Source organism: Lepidochelys olivacea (genome assembly GCF_965140295.1).
Source record: "Lepidochelys olivacea isolate rLepOli2 genome assembly, chromosome: 11".
NCBI lineage: Eukaryota > Metazoa > Chordata > Testudines > Cheloniidae > Lepidochelys > Lepidochelys olivacea.
The window spans coordinates 10468165-10485655 of NC_140421.1; the positions used below are offsets into that span (position 1 = coordinate 10468165).

The following is a 17491-nucleotide window of genomic DNA, read 5'->3' on the forward strand; positions in this document are numbered from 1 at the left end:
CACATAATCCATTTTGCTTTTGAAGCATGATCATGGCAGGCTTTTATTTTTAAATAACTGCATGCCGCAGTCTCTCATGTGAGCACCTTAATCTGCTGTTATGCTGCAACAAGGAATTCATCCCTTGTTCTAAGGCAACAAAAGGTGTATGTTTCACTTACACCCTTAAAACAGGTTCACACTGTTTCCAAAAAGGGTGCAGATACCTGTGATTGGCTAGTTCAAGCTTCTTGCCATCTGGAGTAGAGAATGTCACCCATTTGAAAGGCAGCATGGACCTGAGGACTGAATATAGGCTTTGGAGTCTGGAACTCCTGAGTTCTAATGCTGGCTCTGCTACTGACTAACTGTGTGACCTTGGGCAAATTACATCACCTGTTTCCATATGGATTAATAATGTTTGCTAACCTACCTCCCAGAAGTGATGTGATGATTAACTGGCTAATGCTCACCAAGTGCTAAGGGCCCAATACTTCCACTCTCACTCAACCTGAGAAGTACCCTACTCTTGCATATAGTCCTAGGTACTTCAAGTGAGTAAAGGTAACAGCATCAGGCAGAACTCCTACTTTGCATGTGCAAATGCTGGCCAACAAGGAGTGAGAATTCCTTCTGCCCTTAGAAATAAAAGGAAGATAAGATAGGAAGTGTTATGCATTGCTCCCAATCAGCCAAAGAAATATCAAAATAATAAAGGGAGCAGTTTGTTGGTTAGAGCTCAGGGCTGGTCATCAGGGAATTTGAGTTTAATTTTCTGGCTCTGACACATTCTATGTGTCCTTGGGAAATCTCTGTGATTCAGACTCCCCATCTGTAATATGAAGATAAAAATACTTACCCAGCTTGGTCAAACACTTGAAATTCCTGGATAAAAGGCACATTATATGTGCAAAGTTTTATTATTGAGGAGCTCTTCCAAGGCAAATGAACTTAGTTATTCATGCATACTGTACATAAGGATTGTTATTTCCTAGCCGGTGTGATTTAGCTCCGTTTACTTAACACATGCAGTTAAACACTACATGCCAGTGCCTTCCACGGAGGAGTATAGAGCGTCGTACCATTGGTGTCCTCATTCACCAAGAGAGCATAAAACACCACCAGATCCACTCAACTGCACAGTAGTAGCACAAGTGTAAATTTTCAGAAGCATAAATGAGGGCAAGAGGAACAAGTGTCTGAAGAAATCGCCTCCTACATGGTCAAGTCTTATGATGATGCTCAGGGAAATCTCATCGGTTGCACAATGTGGAAAGCAGAGAGCTGTCAGCATATGGATGTGAGAGAGCAGGTGGTTCAACTGGGATGCTCTCGGGAGGTCACAGCAGTTGTGGATTAGCTGAGTCTCCGCTTGGGATTTCACAAAGTGTTAAGAATAGAGATGAGTCCAGATCAAAACCCCAGATCTAAACATGCCTGAAGTTTGGTGATGATCAAATCCTGGCAGGGCCCACCTCTAGCTCAAAATGAAAAATCACAGCCCTCTATTACTTGGGCTCTTAGCTGGAATGACTAAATTTCAGGATATCCTGCAACGCTTTAAATCTAGTCACTGAAAGCAAGCGTTGCATTTAATTAACATTTGCATTTTCTCTCTCTTTTTTGCCTTTACTTTCCTATAACACTTAATTAGAAAACAACCCCACAACTGTGTCTTTGTTCTTTGATGGAAGGTCTCATATCTTCGGGAAATACCTTATGAAAATGCTTTAAGGGATTTATAATGCAATTAGCTGCACAGAATATGTCTCTGGCGATATTAGGATGGCAGAACAAGCCCTAAATCAGTACGATCAATGTATAGCACCTTAATGTTTTCCAGCACAAACATATTGTTGGTCATATTTTAATGAATAGATGGTTAGGCTCCCAGGCACTAGAAATTGGTTGATATTTTTGCCAGAGGGGAAATTGGGCAGCAGCAAATTTTAGAAATCCACAAACCCAGAAGGGGATTGCAATTAAATTTCCATGTTAGCCTCACTTGTATTATTAAGAGATTTAACCCTGGCTCCTTTCCTTTCTCCCTATGCAGAGATGATAGGCAGGTGACAAACCGTCCCTCTGAAGACTTTCCTTCAGGTGCGATATGGGTTGCGCCATCAAGGCAGGCAATGGCTCAGACGCTGGACCGCAGTCATCCCCAGTGTGCTGAACTCAATGGAGTTACACCCGGGGCGCATTTGGCCTACTCTGAACATACAGGGGTCTCCAGCAGGGTTTGTTGATTCTGAGACCGCAAAATCAAGAGCACTCATTGCCACAGCACTAACTCCCACCACAAAACCAACTGCAGAGAGCACCAGAACCCAGCAACAAGCTCCATAATCTCGGCCCTGTTCATGCAGTGCTCAGCAGCTCAGTGCCCAAGAAGTGGTTGCTGACAGCACTATGCTTGTGCAGTTCTCTTCGAAGAAACACTTGCTGTCTGTCCTTCTAGGTACTTATATGGACCTCATCACCATAGAATCTCATCTTGCTAATCTAGTGCAGCACATGCCACCCTCCACACAGCTCTCAGAGAAGATACAGAGAGAAGAGACTTGCCTCTCTGTGCCAGTGTAGATTGTCCCCTATGGTAGATTTTATATTGTCTAGTTTAAAAGGCTAAAGCAATGGCATTCCCATCACTTGGCAGCCTAAGAGATCTTATTGTCTAATAGAACTAACAGATCTTTTCCTGATATTCAGTTTATATTTTCCCTTTCTTAATTTCACCCCATCTCTCACATAGCACTAATTAATGCCTCTTCCTCCTTGGTGTTTACAACCTCTCCTGGCATTTATCTGTGAGCAGGAAGGATGGGGCTATATGCATTTTCCCCACCCCTTTATATTTAAGAGTCTTAAGTATGTAACTCCCCCTTTTCTAGTGTTGAAATATCACTTGGCACACAATGCCTGGGCAATACACAGCTGTATCTGAGAACCTTCCTAAACACAGCTGGGAAAGGGGGTTCAGGCTCTCTCACAGCCCCATCCTGCCCTGAGGAGAAGGCATCTTACTGCAGTTTTAGAGAGACAACAGACAAATTACTACAAGATTTTAGGAGCACTCAAAATCTATAGTGATAAAAATGCCTATAAGATAGATTTAGACAGAAAGATAGAAAATTGTTTCACTCAGGAGCAAACAGGAACTCAAACCACATTGATCAAATATCTGCTACCTGCTTCCTCCATCCTCGAGATCAGCAGTATCAGCAAAGCCAAATTATATTTGCCAGTCTATCCATCAGGAGCCTCCATCCAAGAACCTTTTAGCAGATGGCTTGCCAGCAATTTATGCTAATCTGACCAAGGGCATGCACCAGCATTTAAAGTTCTTCCTTTAAAAGAGTTTTTATTATATGATATTGGCATATGAATAAAACACAAGAAAGACTCTTCTGTCCTAGGAATATTAGTTTGTCACATGGGGACGTTTTCAGAAAAGTGAAGAAAGAGATCACTGTAAGATGGTTTGAGATAAGTGCAGCATTTTGACATACTATCACCATCAGCAAATTTAAAAAAAATGTCCTGACAATGCTACTGTTTAACCTGGGGCTAGCAGAACACTGAATAGCCCAATATTTACAGAAATGTATAGCTGTCATTACAATAATTTTAAAAGCATAGGGCTACCAAAAATGCCTTCCATATATTTTCATAACCTCTGAAATTTACATACAATATATGTCTGGATATTTTCCATATGGATGGAACATTATGTGTGTGTGTGTGTGTATTATTTAACATGCACACACAGTTCCATCCCATCCAAGATAAAGTTCCAATAAAGCAAAGTGTAAGTATTTTTAAACATCACTGGCATCATGATATATTTGTTCACTAGATCTTTTTCATCATTTACTAGTGATATTTTTAGGCAAAGTAAAACATTCAGACTTTCTAATTACTAACCTCCTGTGCTATAAGCCTTACTCCCAGGCCAAAAAATACTACCTTTAGGTCATTAAATTATAATCCACTCGTGTACTGGATTGCAATCTGACACAACTATCAGCACATAATCACATTTAATAATATGGATATTACAGAACTAACCCAGTTTGATCTTGGTTACAACTGTATATATGCCTGTATGTACATTTGTTACTTATACATAGAAATGTGTGCTAAAACTTTTCCAAATTTCAATTTTTTCTTCAAAATTTGTCTAAACATAAAATTTTGACTAAAAATAGGACAATTTTTTTACAAAAATGTTTCAATTTTTTCCCCATTTTTTGACCAGCTCCAGTGAAAAGGGCACTCTTTTTTAGTGTATTAGCTATCAATACACTTTCCTCCCAAACGTATGCCCCCAAAATCGAAGTCAGAACAATAAAGTAACAGCGTTTCTAACACAGAGAAATAATACAGAAAGATTTCTAATAAGCCTCATCTGGTGCCTGATTTTGCAGTTACTTCTACATTTGTCCAGTCCTCTCAGCACTTCAGACTCCTCTCCCTTTTTGGAGCTCTCCTAGGATCTTGGGGGCAGATCTTCATCTGGTGTAAACTGTCATCACTGCATGAAAGCCAATGGAGCTATGACCATTTACCCAAACAGAAAATCTGTCCCAACATCTTTCTGCCACTGGCAGATATTTCAGTCTTTCCGTTTTACATTTGGCAGATATGTTTAGTTAGGTGACCCCTTTAGAACATCTCACTCATCATTTGTGATTAATCCCTAATCGCATTTTAATCTCCTCCTGGATTAAGAGGTTTTATACCATGATGCATATCCTTCCAACTGTAGTTTCCCCCAAAAGATCCCTCTAAAATGCTATGACTGCACTTCCCCCGCTCTTGCAGTTTTGTATATAATGTCAGATCTCTTTCTTCCACTAAAAAAACATCAGTCCTAAACCTCAAATTGGGTGGAAAGGAACACAAGAAGCCAGTCAGCCAATCAGTGCTGTAGCCTCTCCATATACTTTTAAGCTTTGACATGCATTGTGCAGTGAATTTAGGCAATAGCCCAGAACTAGTGTCTACATATCGAATTGACTGGACTGCTTTATGGATAGACAGCATTCATTAGACTACTCCACTCAGTCACAGTAGGAACCCACAATGCCCAAATTGGGACCATATGCAAGTAGAGCTTGATATCCTACTTCCGCCGTAATCAAGGGCATGACATTAGGCCTTTAAAGAATAAAACGAGTGGTTCCCATTTTCCCTGCTAGCAGTATCCAATATCCTGCAGTAACAGTGATCTGGGAGAGCAAGCTGGACACTCCTTTTTTCTGTGGGGAAAGAGGGAGGGAGAAGGGAATGATATAATCAAATCAAAATGTAATTATATAATGGAGAGAAAAAAACACACAATAAAGCATCCCAGATCCAACCTTTTGTCTTTTTTGTGTTCCTTGTGGGGCTCATGTTTTCCTCAGAGTAAAATCAAATTGGGTGAAATGCTTTTTCCATACAGATGGTTTAGGTTTTATGGAGCTAGCCATGCCCTTCTCAGGAGAGGAAATTACTCTGTGTCATGGCAACATAAAATAGATAAGGATTACTGAAATGGATTCAGATTATGAAGAATTCCCTGCAGAATGCACTTTTCTGGAGTGGTGCACGGTGGCAATCTCAGCACTATGATTAGCCAGCAAATTGGGGAACAATTAGCACAACAATTACATTAAAAATAAATAAAGCACATGACTAAAATCAAACCTCTTGGCATTTACTAGCACTAACAAAACAAAGGATACATAGCCTACTCCCGCCCATCAACTGGCTGCTGCAACGGTATCATGCCTCTCACGCTATACATTATAACCACTCCTGAAAATACAGACAGATGCTGGAAAAGGCTTCAGAATCCCATAGATTTATTAGCCACAAGCTATAAAAAGATTCAGAGCCTCTGGTGTTTCTTCTTTCAAGTCTTCCTGAGAAGCTCACCTCCCGGATGGTGCAAAGACATGTATATCTGCTAAACCACATGCCCTGTGGGTGAAATCCTAGCCCCACTATAGTCGCTGGCACAACTTCCATTGTGAACGAGGCACATACTTAAACACAAGTCTGTCTGTAAGTATCTTTCTGAATTGGAACCCAAGAGTCTGATCCAAAGGTGACTGAGGTCAATGGGAGTCTTTCCACCGACATCAGCGGGTGCTGGATCTGACCCTAAGTAATTTGTCCACCTCACACTCGTAGTGATCTCAGACTCACCAGTATTTGTTACTCTTCTCTGGATGATCATCATTGGTTATTTGTTTCCTGTAGCACTCACAATATGCTAGGCTCTATACAGACACAAAGGAAGCCCCAAGGAACCTACACCCAAAAATTCCCTCCTGTTTGTCAATATGGAGATGTTTGGAGTGGGACACAAAATTCCAGCTCTAGTCTCAACAGTGCTGTGGAGATATAGACTATCTGCTCCCTGCTCTGTGATGTTTCTGTGCAGAATTCTTCTGTCCACCCAGCTGTCGCCTATTGGGAAGGTGAACAGATGTAAGCACCCCTCCTGTCGGCATAGGTAGTCTCTACACTGAAGTGCTACTGTAGCGCAGCTGCAGCGTTTCCAGTGTAGATAAGTCTTACATCAATGTAGCTACACGGGTACAAATAACTCTAATGTATATACTGCATCAGTGCCACTTACCCTGGTAACTTACTGGGGTGAGCCCCACGTCACACCAGCACAGTGCATTTAGACTGGGAGTTACACAGATACAGCTACCCCAGCACACACAAGAAAATATCACAGTATCGACAGGGTCTAATTTGCCAGCCAATATTTCCCTTAGGTCTCTGACAACCTTCCTGCTTTTCAAGGCCCTCCTGTGATGCTGGCAGACCAGGTGCCATATCTTGCCAAGGCTTTAGACCTCAGCTGAGCAGTGATAAATTCATTGCTGGAAACCAGTCTGTTTCACCTGTGTACCAGGATGGCTAAGATGGGTACTGGACTTACCACAAAGTGTTCAGTGTTTAGATTTTATGAAATGCTTGTAAGTTGCTGCAGGCATTAATCTCACATATATCTTTATCACATGCTATGAGGTAGTATTTGTTTTGTTTTTGTTTTGTAACTGTAAAAAATGCTTACTCTTAAATTGTGAACTCAGTCAGGAGGGATGTCTCCTGCCCAACAAGAAGTCCTATCTAAATGAAATGGACCACTGTGGAACATTACGATCCAGACTTTGTTAATTGCCCCCCTCACACTCATGAAGAGGCTACATGCAAAAGGGCTTGTCACATCAGCTTGAATTCTGGAAGTAGGAAATAAAAACAGCTGACAAGAAAATGTGTCATCTCTTTTGCTCTTTGGATTCCCAAAGGGCTGGAGGCAGCTCCGGAACAGAAGCAGAGATCCCCAGTGTGACCCTGGGTTAGCTCTAAAAGACTTTCAGAGCTGACATATTACTACAACTCTCTCACCTTTTGAAACCATACACACTAATTCATTTGCGTATCTATGCATGCCTACCTTAACTTTGTAAATAACGCTCTCATTTTTTTCATAGTTAATAAATCCTTAGATAATTTACAATAGGATTGGCTACAAGCATTGTCTTTGGTGTGAGATCTAAGGTGCAAATTTACCTGGGGTAAGTATTTGGTCTCTGGGGCTGGGAGTAACCCAAATATTTTGTGATCTTTGCTGCATAGCAACCATCTATCACTACGTCATTTGTCTGGGGGGAAGACAGACTGGAACGTCCAAGGGGACTGTTTGTGACTCCATTGTAAGGCTGTTATAGTGCTTCAGAAGTTCACATTTGTTACTGGGTTAGTGAAATCTAATTACAGATCATTCAGCCAGGTTGGGGGGGTCTGCCCTGCTTCTTGACAGTCTGCCTTGAGGGTGGCACTCACGGTCGGCACTCCCGACAGCGTGACACCTCCCTCCCACTACATAGCTGCCTTTTGAGTACCTTCCACACGATTGCTTTGGCTTTTCCCCCATGCTAAATCTCACCTATTTCCTTTCTACACTTATGAACTCTCCGGGTCCTTTCCCATGAGTTTTCTATCCTGGCTGGTGTTTAACACACCTCCCAATTTACTGTCTTCTAATAATTTAATTAACATGCTGTTTGCAATGAAGATGTCGAAGGAAACCAGGCTTCACCGATCCTTGCTCCGCCCCACAAGAGACCTCCTCACAATATAGGTTATTGTCATTAATCATTGCTAAGGCTACGATTTAATCTCGGGTATTTTTAGTAAAAGCCATGGACAGGTCACGGGCAAGAAACAAAAATCATGGGCTGTGACCTGTCCATGACTTGTACCATAAATATCCCTTATTGAACCTGGAGGGGAGGGGTGCATGCTGTCAGGGTGGGGAGGCCGCGGCACCAGCTGCCAGGGTGGGAGGGAGCCCCAGAGGCCCATGGCACCAACTGCAGGGAGAGCCCCACTGCCGGGGTGGGAGCCTGTGGCTGCTCCTGCCACCATCAGGGAGGGGGTGTTGAGCCCCGGGGCCAGCCACTGCCCCAGCCATCTCGGGACTGCTGCTGGGAGCCACTGAGCTGTGGCTGCTCCAGTCACCCGGGACTGCTGCTCAGGTGGTCCCTAGGGCCAGCTGCATTGGCTGGTGCTTGGGCAGTCCCCGGGGCTGCCCAAGCAGCTGGCTGCAGAGCCCCTCCAGTGGCTGTCCCCCCCGCCTGAGTAGCTATCTCTGGGGCCAGCTGCTTGGGTGTCCCTTGGGTCAGCAACACTGGCCACTGCAGATGTCGCAGAATCCGTGACTTCCGCGACCTCCGTGACAGACACGGAGCCCTAATCACTGCCCACCATTTATAATCCATCAGCCAATTTTCAGGCTCAGTGGCAAATCCAATCCAAGTCAATCTGAATCCATTTGCCAAATCAGATTTCATATACCCCTGTACCAAATGCTTTACTAAAGGATATGGGTGAGTGGAGTACACCGATTTCCAACAGGTGGGGATCCAGCCCTAGATATCTGACATGAGCATTCCCTTCATCCCTACCCTTGGAAGGCAAAGAAGTGATGATGTTTGATTTCTCTCTGTATGCAGAGGAGGTCCCAGTTCAGCTGTCAGTTCCACTCAAGTACCCTTCACTTCAACATATGTTGAAGTGAAAAAAAGGGGGTGGGGGGGTGAGAAAACCTTGATTTGTGCTGGAAATGGCCCACCTTGATTATCATACACATTGTGAGGAGAGTGGTCACTTTGGATAAGCTATTACCAGCAGGAGAGTGAGTTTGTATGTGTGGTTTTTGGAGGGGGGTGTGGTGAGAAAACCTGGATTTGTGCTGGAAATGGCCCACCTTGATTATCATACACATTTTAAAGAGAGTGGTCACTTTGGATGGGCTATTACCAGCAGGAGAGTGAGTTTGTGTGTGTGTGGGGGGGGGGGGGCGGAGGGTGAGAAAACCTGGATTTGTGCTGTAAATGGCCCAACTTGATGATCACTTTAGATAAGCTATTACCAGCAGGAGAGTTGGGTGGGAGGAGGTATTGTTTCATGGTCTCTGTGTATATAATGTCTTCTGCAGTTTCCACAGTATGCATCCGATGAAGTGAGCTGTAGCTCACGAAAGCTCATGCTCAAATAAACTGGTTAGTTTCTAAGGTGCCACAAGTACTCCTTTTCTTTTTGCAAATACAGACTAACACGGCTGTTACTCTGAAATATGTGATACTGCAGCTCAAAAATTAATTCAGCTCACCCTGCATGTAACGTCGACACAGACTGGCTTCAATGCATTTGCACAGGCATAACTGAAAGCACAATATGGCCCATTCCAGCCATTGCTCCTAGTTTCATTCTCCACTGTGGCCCCGATTCAGCCAAGCGCTCAAGTCCTAATGGTTTAATGGGGATGGATTGAAGTTAAGGATGTGCTTAAATACTCTTTGGAATAGGGGCCTATGTGCCTCCAGATATCTCCTCTTCACACCAAATCTAGCTGGCTTTACTCATGTGGAATTAATGCGGCTACTCCTGTGACTGAAGTGACCCAGATTTGGGGGTTTAATAGCTATTCAGTTAAGTAAGGACTGGAGCTCTCTCTTCCCTTGTATTTAATGCTTGGTACTCTATATTTGCATTTCACTGCACTGGGGTATTGCTTCAGTTTTCATGAATTTTCATAAATAAATACTAGTAATTGGGGCTGTTCATTCACTAATTCTCGCAGATTCCAGGATACACTCCATCCAGACCTGTTGATTTGTACAGTTTCAGTTTTCCCCTTTATTCTCATACTTAGTGCTGGGATCCAGTGAGGATGCTCAGGCAAAGCAACTTTAGAGATGGCTTAATGAGGATTCCCCTTGTATACGAGCACCTGCGGGCAGGGCAGAGCCAGCATTGTTAACTCGATGCCAAACCCACTCTGTATAGGGGATGTGACTGAGGGGAGGAGGTGGTGTAGATGGAGTGTTGCTGCACTCCATCAATCCAGACTGCTGGAGGAGCAACCAATGCATTTTAGAGCAGCCCGGAGGCTGCTCTCAACTGCTCCTCTGGACAAGTTTGCACTTTGACAGGGTCCCTTCCTCGAGCTGCTCCAAGGTGCCAAACCACTGTCCCCTAATTCTTAGAATGGATAGTTCATTATTTACTAATTACCAGACTCACTCTCCTTATTATTCCAGTTAAAGAAGCCATTCAGTAGCTTCCTAATTCTAGATTCCTAATTAATTTAGTCTCCTTCCAAATGTATCACTGGGCTTATACTTTCTCTGGTATTTATTGTTCCCCTGATATATTTCTAAAGTCCCTGTTAATGTCTTTGCTTAGCATTCTGCTGTTTTGGTTCCCTTACCTCTTCCGCAAAGCTTTAACCAATTCTGTCTATATTATTATTAGTCCACGGCCACTCAGGACTTCACAGGTTTCTCTATGCTGCATACCATTGCCACTCTGGGCTTCATGGCAGCTGTGGAGGGAAGAATACACATCTTCCTTCTCCAGTATCACAGTCCCATGCCCCCGAGCCAAGGGAAAACCATTAGCTGTTAGCAGTAAGAGCCTAGGACATAACTGAGCAGGCTGTTCTGGCCAGTAGAGGGCAGTGGTATAAATATACAGTTAACCGCCATATTGCTGAATTTCCTTAGGAATCCACATTTCTTCTTCCTTGAATTCTGTTTATTTTTCAGTGTGGGGAACAAAGAAATATCACGCCAATGAAGGCAAACCTGGCATTTGCAATGACTCGATGGGGTTCTCAGCTCACAGAGTAGGGGACAATAGCAAAAATCCTGCTCACATGCATATCACCCTCTGGATGGGGGAGAGAGTTGAGTAATCATTAAACACTTGGCAGGACGAGAATGAAGGACCTACATCCACAGGGAGGTGGATAACTTAAAATCGAAGAGGAAGTCAAAAAAGGATCAAGAGAATTGAACAGAAGCTCTCTTGACAATTACCGATGTGCTAATTTGGATTCCTGCCACACAGCACGCAGGCACAGCCCTGCAAAGCAACAAAGCGCCCACCTTAAAAACGGCTAGAGTGGAAACCAGATTGGACTCGAGCAGCACTGTGAGCGGCTGTTTAACATTCTAAGGGGGAGCCCTATCTGGGACAACCAGAGAGAGGAGACATTCCAGCTCTAACTGGCAGTTTTCACTGATCTTAAACAATTCATCTATAGAACAGAGGCATGTGTGAAAACTAAAAGGCAGCTTTCCCTCTCCCAGCTCACATCCTCCTGGTCACTGCTGTCACCGAGTAATGACCCCACTGCTAGATTAAGTCACTCCATGGGCATAATCATTGCATAAATAGCCACACATCCAGGCATGCCTGACTGCTCAATTTGACTTGACCCAATTAAATAAAGGGGTTGGGGGAGACAGACACTAATAGATTTCATCTGAGTTGCATGGCTTAATCCTTTTTTCCCCTCAACAGGAGCTCTCTTACTTTCCTTTCCTAGCAGGGCTTATGTAAATTTAGACTCCCCTGAAGTGATATTTGCAACTGCTGGATAATACAATGAAGAGCACAATGCTCCTTTGCCAATACAGCCGCCAGGCCCTACCAGTCTTTTTCAAATAAGACTATACTCGTAAAATGCGTAATGTGCCATTTAAACAGTTAAATGCCAATTTGCTCAGGGGAAATAGTCTTTATTAAGCATGAAATTCACCTAAGACAGATTTTATGTTTCAGTCTGATTTACTGTTGTTTTTATTTGTTGTTATTTCATCTGATTGCATCAGCTAAATCTCTCTTTAAAAAGCCACTTAGCCAAGGCAGATGCTAAAGGGAAACTGTTGAGAACTTTCTTGACTGTGTTCTGTTTCATCAGCTGTTGACTGTCTGAACTGTATAGCCAAATTCCTGGGAATTGAATGATGCACAGTGACGAGGTCATTGAAACAAAAGGAATTCTTATATCACAACGATATAATGGTCTGTGCTGTGACCACATGGGAATAAGTGTGTTAGCTAAGCGTAGTTGAAGTAGCAACACATCAAATTAGCTGATAGGAGACAGAATCCTAAATTTTCCAAGGGTGAGAGAAGCAAATATCCTCACAAACTAAGAATGACTTAGGCAAAACTTTCCTCTGGGGGACCCAAAGTAGCTAAAACTCATTTACACTTGAACCCCAGCTGCTTCTCGGCTTTAAAAAAGATGGAATTTTCAGTAGCGGTAAAAACAACTATACCCAAAAGAAACAGATTTTTAAAACCAGACAGATATCCACAGCCCGCTTCAAGCTTTATTTCTCACTACACAATTGAAATCTTTAAGAATCTACAATCTTTAAGACTGCCGATTCGTTCAGCATGGTTATTCTTCAGCAAGGCAGAAACTCAATCACGCGAACCCCATATTGATATTTTGTTTCTATAAAATATTTTGCTATTGTCCTGGCATCCCTTGCAGAGGGCGCCTGCTCCACATGGGTCTTTGGCTCTCAGTGGGATTATTCCCACTTTGTTGAAAGGCATTTAATTTAGATTTATATAGCTCCCATGGGAATTAATGAATATATTTTCCCATTTATGAATATTTTCTAATGGCTGTATTTTTATTCAGGGGTATAACTTTGGGCAAGTGTGATATTCGCAGAGTTACCCAACTTAGTTTGTAGTGACCCAATCTCTTCCCATAAACTCCAGGCACTAGGAGACACATCAAACATTTACAAGTTTCTTCCAGTTTCTTTACAGCCCAATCCTGAAATCCTCACTCAGTTTTCACTCTGTTCTCTCTCATATAAAGCTCTTTTGGAGCAGATGGCAGTTTTGCTTAAGCAACAACTTCAGGGTTTTTCCCGTGGTTTACAAGGGATGGCAGTGGGGGTGACAGAGACAGGATGTGGAGTAGAGGAACTGGAAGCTTTGATCATTTGTCCAAGGCATCTCTACAGAGAGAGAAGTTTGATTTTATAAAATATATGAATATGTCTTCAAAATAAAGCTACAAGCTACATTTAAAAAAGACACGTCAATACAAGCACAGCTGGAAAGAAACTATATAGTTGTCATCACACCCAACCTTGAAAACATGCAATTCTCCTTAAATCGATAAGACCCTGATCCAAAGTCCACTGAAGTTAATGGAAGCCCTTCCACGGTCTTCAGTGGGATTTGGTTTTGGCCCTATGTGCAGGTGCCTTTCCCAGATGTTTCTAAAGCTCAGTCCACACGCTTTGTAGAGTCAACACTTAGCCCCCTTTAGTAACAAAGAATTTAACAATAAGAGGAAGTTCAGTTTGAGCCTTATCTTCAGGCATGGCTGCTCTAGGACTCCTATCTCAGGACAGCTCAGCCCTGACCTTGGGTCCTCCTTGCTTTCAGTCCAAGATCCCTCCTCCCTTATATCAAGTGCAGAGCTAACTAGCCACTTGGAAAGAGTGGGCTGCTGAGCAATTCTCAGAAGGAACAAAACCTGCTAAGAATGCCAGTCCACTGCAGGTTTGCTCTCCCCTATTATCATCAGTTATTAACTAATCAGCCTGACAGTACTGAGGATGTTGTAGGAGGTTCTGTAACCCATTCTGCCATGATGCCCAGTTCAAAGAGCTGCTAATTCTTATTTTGTCGTGCCCTTGTACTGCATAGTACTTGATATTGTCAAAGCACTGTATGAATTTCACTAATTAATGAAACGTGAACTAATTATTAGATGACCCCAAAAGTCTCTCCCTACAATTTATGAATAAGAACTCAAAATCTATGTATTGCTGATGAAAGCATATGTATGAAATCTTTTAAAATGTCACAGCTAAAATATCTAATAATAGAATCCACAGAATCTGACTAAGCAAGACAGAAATTCAAAAGAAGCCAGGAAAATAAAACATTTTTGTACAAAACCCTATCGTGGCACGTTATCATCAACTAAATGATCAATAGGTCATTTTCATCAATGGCATTTACATATGATCTGCATTAATGTGTGACTGTACTTGAGTGTCCCAACAAGGCTAATACCTGCTAAGATTGCCGTCATTAAATCTACCTTAATATAAAATTCACCTTGATTTACAATTCCGCATTCAGCACTGTACATTTGAGTGTAACGCTCTCAAAAACTTTCAGTTGTGTTCACCTGCTGATTGGGCAACAGAAATATTTCAAGATGAATACAAAATAAAGAAGGTTGCAGAAGTCTTAGTAGTATCAAAAGAATAGAGAATATAATAGAGCTGTGTATATGCTCAGGTTTATGTTACCATCCAGTCAATGTGCATTATTGGTTTCTTTTACTGCAAAGTAGCCAACTGATCATATATTTCCTTAATCTCAGGTTTTATTAACCCATACGCACGCACATAGACACACACCGTGTCCGTGTGCATTATTCTGACCCAGAAAATCAATTGGAATTTAAATGTTTAGAATACAGACAGGCCCAAGCCAAAATTCCAGAGCATGTCCCATTTTTAAGAAGGTGAATTTTAGCCCCCGTGAATTTAGAAGGACAACAAGGTTCATGTTCCTGTGTAGAGCTCTGTAGGATCACACTGAGACCATGGACCCTTCTTTAACTGATGATAATTCTATCTAATATATTTTTAAACTTAAAAACCATTAGGAACATTTTTAAGTTTCTCCTTTTTAAAAACCAGAGCAGGGCACAATCTCGCTCATCAAAACAAACATCTACCACAGATTAGTTTGGCGGGGACAAAACATAAGCAATGAAAAAATCCCCCAAAACACCTGCTGAAGTTTGTCAGCTACTCGCAAATACAAAACTAACTAATAATACCCCTTTGTCTTATGTTCCACACACACACAAGCAACCTCTCTTCAACTGCCCTAACACTACATTATTTAGAGAACAGTGAGAAGTGACTCAACTGAAGTGTAAGTCTAAGGTTCTTGGACAGACTAGAAGTAGGGGTTTAAGGTAAGAGGAACTATATGCAAGCAGATTTTAAGGAGACACTATTTTACAGAGGGAGTGATGATTAGGGAGAAGGGATTTCGTTTAAATCATTTGCCTTCACCACACCTGGATGTCCATACCACTCATTCCCCACTCCCTCTGTAAAATAAGATCACTTTAAATTCTTCTTAATATATAAGGAAGGCCCTTTTACCCGGAACTCTTAGTTCTTGTTGGTCCAATGATCTTCAATTTACATACTTCAGTTATGTCGCTTCTTAACGGTCTCTAAACAACCCCCATCTTGTCCATAACTACTTATATGCAAGTCCCTCCTTTCCATTAATCACCTTCACTGCCCTACCTTGTACTGTGTCCAATTAGCTAAACCTTCCTTCAAATAAAATAATCTAAACTGGACACTCCAGAATGTGATTTAACTAATGCTAAGAATTCCTGCATAATATATACACCCCCACTTCAGAGAATCCAACATCCTATCACCTTTTACTGTAGCTGCACACAAGAGTAAACATTCAGATATTCAGTCTGTCAAAAACCCAGGTCCTTTTCTGATACTGTATTAACTAATCCATTGCCATTTTAAACTATGCTTCACTTCAATATTATTCCTACCCAACTGCATCAACTTTACACAGACACATTCCATTCCATAATCCATTTGCCCAGTCAATCAATATTAGTCTGTAATCAGCTGTATCCGTCTGAATCTTAGCCACTCCCACTTTTTTAGTAGCGTCTGCAAATGTAATGATCTTACACATTACAGCAACGTTTGCATTATTACCAAAATATTAATATAGTGCCCTGCAAGTTCCTTGCCCACTTCCAATAAGAATATACCCCTTTCACGCCAGCACTCTGCATGCTGCCCATCAACCAAGAGAGCAGTTCTGCAAAACTCTACTCACACGAGCAGGCCTTACTCACTGCTGCAGGCCTACAGAATGTGCCAGGACTAGTCACATAACTAAAAGGTTTACTCCTGTGGTTTCGGAGCTTTCAGGATCTGGCCTCAATTCTTTACCCATCTTCATAATTTATTACCTACCCTGTATTCTGAGACTTTATAGGATAATCCATCCTGTGAAACTTCGTCAAGAGCTTTCTCAAAATCCAGATATTGTCTGCTGCTTCCCTTCTACCTAGATCAATATTTATTTAATTTAAAAAAAGGAATCCAATTTGTGTGACATGATTTACCGTCCACACATGAATGCTGACTCTCATTATTATGCTGCACCCTTAGTAAACTCTATGCAACTGTATCCATAAGCCACCAGGAAACATATTTTTGCGATTGCATTTACAAACTTCACAATCCTGCAAGGTGCTAAATAGCGGAGGAGAGGCCGTAACACCCATCAGGAAGTACTCAGCACCTCAATCAAGACCGCAGTTACCAGATGAGTCTGTAGTTTTCAGACTCTTATAATTTTTCTTTGAAGTACCAGAACAATAGCCACTGTCTTCCAATTACCTGGTTTAGCCCCATTATCATCATTGTTGTTATTATTATTCGTATCATGCTAACACCCAAAGGCCTCAATCAGGAGTGAGGTCCTCTCGTGCTGGGCGCTGTGAAAACTTTTAGGTAGAAATGGTCCCTGCCATGAAGAGCTTACAATCTATGGCCCCGATCCTGCAATGAGCACAGTTCAAAGTCTATGGGTTCAGAAGTCTGCCTGCATGGAGCTTATTGCAGGATCATGGCCTAAACAGGAAAGAGGCAAGCAGCAAAAGACAGACAGACAACATACACAAAATGTCAGTGAAACATAACTACTGGGGGAGGAGGGGTTGTTTGTTGTTGTTATAACTTCCAGACCATCCTCCCCACTGTGTTCCTGTGCCCCAAGACAGCCTGCTCCACTCAAAGTCCCTTCCTGCCACCTCAGCAGTCACCATTCAGCTGTCTGATCCCTAATCTCAACGTGAAGCTGCAGAACTGGAATTAATTTGCAAACTGGATACCATCAGATTAGGCCTGAATAGAGACTGGGAGTGGTTGGGTCATTACAAAACCTAAACTTTATTTCCCCAACACTAATTTCTCCCTACTGTTACTCACACCTTTTTGTCAACTGTCTGTAATGGGCCACTCACTTACCACTTCAGAAGTTATTTTTCCTCCCTTGGTATCCTGCTGTTAATTGATTTATCTCGTTA

The 17491-nt window shown here is 42.2% G+C and overlaps 1 protein-coding gene across 8 annotated transcripts in view; it reads right to left on the reverse strand.

Annotated features, from left to right (window-relative positions):
• SEMA5B (semaphorin 5B) overlaps positions 1-17491 on the reverse strand; it is a 362976-nt gene that overhangs the window by 6789 nt on the left and 338696 nt on the right. The window lies entirely within an intron of this gene.